The 7,500-nt window shown below is 49.1% G+C and overlaps 1 protein-coding gene across 4 annotated transcripts in view; it reads right to left on the bottom strand.

Moving 5' to 3' along the window:
• exoc6b (exocyst complex component 6B) overlaps nt 1-7,500 on the bottom strand; it is a 51,050-nt gene that overhangs the window by 6,558 nt on the left and 36,992 nt on the right. The window lies entirely within an intron of this gene.

Here is a 7,500-nt window from a genome sequence, read left to right as displayed (position 1 = left end):
TTCCTCAACACATAGAGTCAAGCACGACAAAGCAGGAAGCAGGCGTATAGGCTAACAGGCTAACACACAGGTTAGAATACAGCCACCAGGCTAACACACAGGTTAGAACACAGCCACCAGGCTAACACACAGGTTAGAACACAGCCACCAGGCTAACGGGCTAACACACAGGTTAGATCACAGCCACCAGGCTAACAGGCTACCACACAGGTTAGATCACAGCCACCAGGCTAACAGGCTAACACACAGGTTAGAACACAGCCACCAGGCTAACAGGCTAACACACAGGTTAGAACACAGCCACCAGGCTAACAGGCTAACACACAGGTTAGAACACAGCCATCAGGCTAACAGGCTAACACACAGGTTAGAACACAGCCACCAGGCTAACAGGCTAACACACAGGTTAGAACACAGCCACCAGGCTAACAGGCTAACACACAGGTTAGATCACAGCCACCAGGCTAACAGGCTAACACACAGGTTAGATCACAGCCACCAGGCTAACAGGCTAACACACAGGTTAGATCACAGCCACCAGGCTAACAGGCTAACACACAGGTTAGAACACAGCCACCAGGCTAACAGGCTAACACACAGGTTAGAACACAGCCACCAGGCTAACAGGCTAACACACAGGTTAGAACACAGCCACCAGGCTAACAGGCTAACACACAGGTTAGAACACAGCCACCAGGCTAACAGGCTAACACACAGGTTAGAATACAGCCATCAGGATAACATACTGGTAAAGGTACAGCCATCAGGATAACATACTGGTTATGATACAGCATACAAGCAAACAGAGAACGCGTTGAAAAGCATCATGATAAAACACTTCTTAAAAGGTTGGGGTCAGAGGTCAAAGGAATAGGTTATCAGGGGTCAAAACTCTCTGGCTACTGTTGGACTCAAAACGCAGAACAACCTTACTGTCACACACACACACACACACATAACTTTTCCAACCCTACTCATCAGGAAAGTAAATAGAGACAGAGCGAGAGAGAGAGAGACAGAGACACAGAGACAGGAAAAGAGAGAGTAAGAGGGTGAGATAGATAGGCAGTTAAGAGTGCCGTTGGTTCAACCAAGGGTCTGAGCTGTCAATTAGACACTACACAGAGAGAGAGAGACACAGAGAGAAAGAGAGAGAGAGAGAGAGAGAGAGAGAGAGAGACAGAGAGACAGAGAGACAGAGAGACAGAGAGAGAGAGAGAGAGAGACAGACACACACAGAGAGAGACAGGCAGACAGAGAGACGGACAGACAGACAGACAGAGAGACGGACAGACACACAGAGGGAGAGAGAGAAAGAGAGGTAGAGATACAGAAAAAGAAATGGAGACGTAGAGAGAGCGAGCGAGAGACGCAACACACACACACACACACACACACACACACACACACACACACACACACACACACACACACACAAGGAAAGAGAAAGAGAGGTATAAAGAGCAAGGAAGTGAGAGAGAAAGACACACATACATACAGTGGGAGAGACAGAAAGAGAGGTAGAGAGACCAAACTGCTAAGGAGGGGGAGATCAGATCGTGACATCATTGGTAATGGTCTCTTAGGGTTCGACTCCAAGTCCGAAGCTTCCAGCCCTTACGTTGAACTGACATTGGACGGTAATCCTAATGACGGTGAATAGATCATCAACCTTCAAAATAATGCATGCATACAAAAAAAGGGGTTCAACAGCTCCCTCACTCACTGTGTGTGTGAGTGTGTGTGTGTGTCCCTCTTTCTCTCTACACAGGAAACCCATGAAAGGTGAGAGTTGTTGGGGGAACTGACTTGACCATAGAGTTCACACACACACACACACACACACACACACACACACACACACACACACACACACACACACACACACACACACACACACACACACACACACACACACACACACACACACACACACACACACACAAGCAAACAGGAAGGGAAGTACGTAAAGGTCGTAGCTCGGACACGGGGGTCGAGACCCAGAGCAAAACAATGTCCCGACCCCCTCCCAACACCCCCCTCCCATCATACACACCATATGTGTTTCTAGTGATTACCAGAGTTGTTGTAGAATAATAATTTGAGTCAAAAGCATTACACGTACTTCAAGAATGTGTGTGCGTGTGCGCATGTGCGTGTGTGTGTCTGTGTGTGCGTGTGTCTGTGTGTGCGTGTGTGCGTGTGTGCGTGTGTGCGTGTGTGCGTGTGTCTGTGTGTGCGTGTGTGCGTGTGTGCGTGTGTGCGTGTGTGTGTGGCGCACCACCTTGACCCCAGCATGCACCCTCTCACTCTCCCTCCTGACCGCTGCTTGACCATTGGTCGGAAGTTCAGGAGTACCACTCCCCTTCTGGCCAATCAGATTACAGGAACAGCTCTGTTGCTCTGACCGCGGTCTAACCCGTCGTCTCGGAGATAAGCCGTCCAGCCGCAGACAGCACCGGAAGGTGACAGAAGGTGCAAACACACACCCACACACACACACACACATACTTAAAAGCACACATGCACAAACACACACACACCCATTTGTAAGCACACCCACCCACACACCCACGCAAACACTTTAAAGCACACAGATTCAAACACACACACACACACACAGAAGTCCACAAACACGTCAGTATAAATAAATAAATAGCATCTATTTTTCCACACACGCACATCCATCATCCAACCTAGTCACACTTTCCTTCTGATAAGTTACGTGTACACACAAGCATCCTTAAAAAACACTTCAGGAGTCACAAGCCACTACACACACACACACACACACACACACACTCTCGCTCACACACACACGAGTATTGATATTTTGCTACAGTGATTTCATCTTTTGTTTGGACAATGAGCACTCCAAGAACGCTGTGCGTGTGTGTTGGATCAGATAAGGTGTGTAAGGGGGTCAGTGTGTAGGTTCTCAGCCCTCCCTAGTCCCCATATATCCTCTCTTCTACTGACCTCCCTCTGCACCGAGAGAGAGAGAGAGAGAGAGAGAGAGAGAGAGAGAGAGAGAGAGACATTTAGTTAACTGTGTCTCTGTGTATTTAATCTTGTTTGTGCTCTGACAAAAACAGAAGTTAATTGAATTACTTTCAGACACTTTTATCCAAAGCAACTTACAGTGACTTCAGAGACAGACGGGGAGGTATGGTGAGAGAGAGTGAGACTGAAAAGAGTGAGAGGGAGACAGAGAACACACCCGTCCAGATAGGATGATGTGTCAAGGACTTCAACCATTAAGAGCTCAGCCGCTAGCTCCTGTCTCTGTGCTAACTATGAGAGTGTGTGTGTGTGTGTGTGTGTGTGTGTGTGTGTGTGTGTGTGTGTGTGTGTGTGTGTGTGTGTGTGTGTGTGTGTGTGTGTGTGTGTGTGTGTGCGGTGTGATGCGTGTTAGTGCATGCGTGTTAGTGCATGCGTGTGCACGCCTGTTGCATGCCAAGGCGCTAGCCAACTTGATGCTGACGGCAAATAAACTTTCAGCCCTCAGTGTCTCTCTTCTGGATGTTAGAGAGCGTGTGTGTGTGTGTGTGCGTGTGCGTGTGCGTGTGTGTGTGTGTGCGTGTGTCTTCTTCTCTCCCCAAAAGATCAACGGGGTGAGCATTTACATGTCTGTCTGGTGCTCATCCCCTCCTCTCTCTCTTTCATCCCCCTCTTTCCGTCTCCCCCCTTCTGAGAGCGGTCAGACAGACCAAGGGAAGTGTCAACCCTCCTGGGGGGAGTGGAGTGAAAGGGTAGGGAGGAGAGAGAGGGAAGGAGGAGGAGATAGAGAGGAGAGAGAGGGGATGAGGGAGAAAGGAGAGAGAGGAGAGAGAGAGACCACCCTGTCTGTCTGTTTCAGCGCTCCATCGTTTTCACCTGACTGCACTCTTTCTCTCTTTCTCTCACTTCCTTTGCCCTCCATCAACACATTCAAGCCATGTTCCTCGCTGTGGTCAGACCTCCCCTCTCTCTGTCCATCACTTACGCTCTCTCTCGGTCTCTCCCCCTGTTCCTCCCTCCCTCCCTCTCTCTCTCCCTCTCCCCCTCTCTCTCTCTCTCTCTCTCTCTCTCACACCAACACTCTCTCCTCGTCTCTTTCTGGTCATCGTCTCATCCTTCCTTGTGTGTTTACTGAGAAGGGCAAAAGTCACACACACACACACAGCCAAAGACAGGCGATTTGTCAAGGTTCAGAATTAAGATAAATTAGGAGGTTGTTTCGCAATAAATTTGTACAAATATTAGAAATTAGATGAGAGAACCTCTGCACATCCCTGATTTCTCCCCCATCTCCTCCATCCCCATTGTACCTCTTCCCCCTACCTCCCCCATTCTTCCTCTCTCCTCCTCCCCAACCTGCTCCTCCCTTGGAGAGGAGTCAACTCCATGTGAATGTGGTGGCGGTGGCTTTGTTCTCCGGGACCCGAAACTCAAACATAATGCCTAGTGAGGGTTATTCTATGCCTAGATCATTTATTCTACCGGACTCTTATTTTGAAAAACACTTATAGATAAAGCCTAGTGAAGCAAAAATATTCTAAAGCCCAGAACAGAGAGAGAGAAAAAAGAGAGAGACTATTAGAAATATGAATGGATGGAATTTCTTCTTCTGTGGTCAACCAAAGGAATGGAAAGAAGAAAGCACACACACACACACATACAAACTAGTGCGTGGTAGAGGAATGTTTGTGTGGCATAACAAAGAGAGGACTGGGATGAGTGGAACTCTACTGTTGCAAGCACTTATCCAAACCGCATAGTGCAACCACACACACACACACACACACACACACACACACACACACACACACACACACACACACACACACACACACACACACACACACACACACACACACAGTCTGAAGCAACTAGAGATATTACAGTTCTAAATATAGGAGAGTAGATCTGAAGAATAAAACACACCAAAAATCTCTTTCAATCTCTCTCCTCTCCTTTCTTCCCCTCTTTGTCTTTCCTTCTGAATCTTTCTCAACATCACTCTCTTTCCCTCTCTCACCCCATCTTTCTGTCTCCATGACGACTGTATTTGTAGAGCGGAGGGGGTGCCAATATGGTCTACCTCCAGATTCTAAGTTAAATCAAAACAAATAATGAAATCCTCTCCCAATGAATATTGTATTGTATACATTGGTGGCAGTCTTTATGGCAAATATAAAGGAGAGAGAGGAGACACACATTCACATACAAGTCAGCCTAAAAGTGTCTGGTTAAGGCTGTGTTAATTTATGCATATGGGCGGCAGTTGCTCAGAAAATAGAGCGGGTTGGCTGGTAACCGCAAGGTTGCTAGTTCAAACCCCGGCTCCTCCTAGCTGACGGTGTCGAGGTGTCCCTGAGCAAGGCTCGTAACCCTAACTACTCCCGACGAGCTGGCTGTCGCCTGTCGTGGTAGACTCCGTCGTCAGTGTGTGAATGTTTGCATGACTGGGGGAATGTTAGGTAATATTGTGAAGCGCTTTGGATAAAAGCTTGATATAAATGCAGTCCATTTACCACACACGCGTACAAAATTACACATGCAAATAAACACACCAATAAGCACATTTGTACACTGAGGAGATTATTATTAGTGTTAGAGAGATTTAGAGAAAGAGAGATGGAAATGGACATGGAGAAATAATAGGAGGAGAAAGACAAGAAGACAGGAGATAAGAGGAGACCAGAGAGAAGGTTAAAAGAGAGGATAGAAGAGACGAGCGAAAGGACAGGAGGAGAAGGGATGAGGAAGACGGGAAATGAGAGGAGAGCGAAGGGGGAGAAGCAGTGAAAGAGGAAGAGGTGAGAGAATGACAGGCAGACAAAAAGAGGATAGGAGGAGGAGGAGGAAGGCCAAGGGAATCGGAGGAAAGTGAGGGTGACAACATCAGGGGAGGAGAAGAGGGGGGGAGGAGAAGGAGGAGGGGGAGGGGTGTCCCTTGAAGAAAACATTGATGCCAGATGAATGCAATTTTTTCTTCTTTTCTCTCCCTCTCTTTCTCTCCCCCTTCCTCTCCTCCTCCGAGCGACAGAACAAGAGGCAGTGCATCATCCAGACAGGCGGAGAAAGGGAGGAGAGAGAGAGAGAAAGAGGGATTGTGACAGAGGGATAAAGGCCTATCCGTCTCTGTCCCTCACCTCATTCATCCTGCAGACACCACGTTGCAGGCCATCTGTCATCCGCTGTCTCACACACACACACACACACACACACACACACACACACACACACACACACACACACACACACACACACACACACACACACACACACACACACACACACACACACACACACACACCGGTCTCTCTCTCACACACACACGCGCGCGCGCGCACACACAACGACAAACAACGGCGACATACTAAAACACATTCACACACCCAACCTCAACGATGACAATCACATGCCGAGGAGCATGGTCACACACATACTGACACACACACACACACACTGGCAAACATTCTTTAGTCCCTTGATGCCCGATTTCTCAAACACACACACACACACACACACATATATATACAACAAAGGCGGTCAAGCACAAAAAGTTTGTTTGAAAAAAACAACAATGTCAACCGAGTTGCTGTCACACGCACACCCACGTGCACACCCACGTGCACACGCACGCCACCACCCAGTTTCTCACACATATACACACACATCAAACACCAAAGACTGCAAACACAGAATGCGCACACACATACCGACCGATACACACACACACACACACACACACACACACACACACACACGCTCAAACACACACACAGGCTCCGCCCTGTGTTCTGGGTTCCCAGCCCGGTTACAAAAGACCCAAAGCTGCTGGTTCAGCCGGTCCCGCCCAGTTCCGCTCGGTTCCCCTCGGTTCTGTCCTGGTCCTCAACCCAACACCCCCGTCCCGATGGGAGACCCGGCCCCCCCAGCACCACGCACCTCAGACCACCGCTCCGTGTGTGTCCGGGGATTTGCATTTACACGTGAAGTGTGTGTGTGGTTTGTGTTTGCGCACGTACATCTATTCATGTGTCTCGCCGGTGAATGTGAATTGATGTGTATGTCTTCCCAGTGTGAGACCTGTCTGAGCAGAGAGACCATCTACACCGTACGGGACCGGAGAGACCGTCTACACCGTACGGGACCTTTCCGAGCAGAGAGAGACCGTCTACACCGTACGGGACCTTTCTGAGCAGAGAGAGACCGTCTACACCGTACAGGACCGGAGAGACCGTCTACACCGTACGGGACCTTTCTGAGCAGAGAGAGACCGTCTACACCGTACAGGACCGGAGAGACCGTCTACACCGTACGGGACCTTTCTGAGCAGAGAGAGACCGTCTACACCGTACGGGACCTTTCTGAGCAGAGAGAGACCGTCTACACCGTACGGGACCGGAGAGACCATCTACACCGCACGGGAACAGAGAGACCGTCTACACCACACGGGACCAGAGAGACCTTCTACATCATACGGGACCAGAGAGACCGTCTACCCGATAC

This window comes from Gadus macrocephalus, chromosome 17 (assembly GCF_031168955.1).
Source record: "Gadus macrocephalus chromosome 17, ASM3116895v1".
NCBI classification, from domain to species: Eukaryota; Metazoa; Chordata; class Actinopteri; order Gadiformes; family Gadidae; genus Gadus; species Gadus macrocephalus.
The sequence above is the reverse complement of the archived record's forward strand: the minus strand, read 5'-3'. Positions and strand labels throughout refer to the sequence as shown.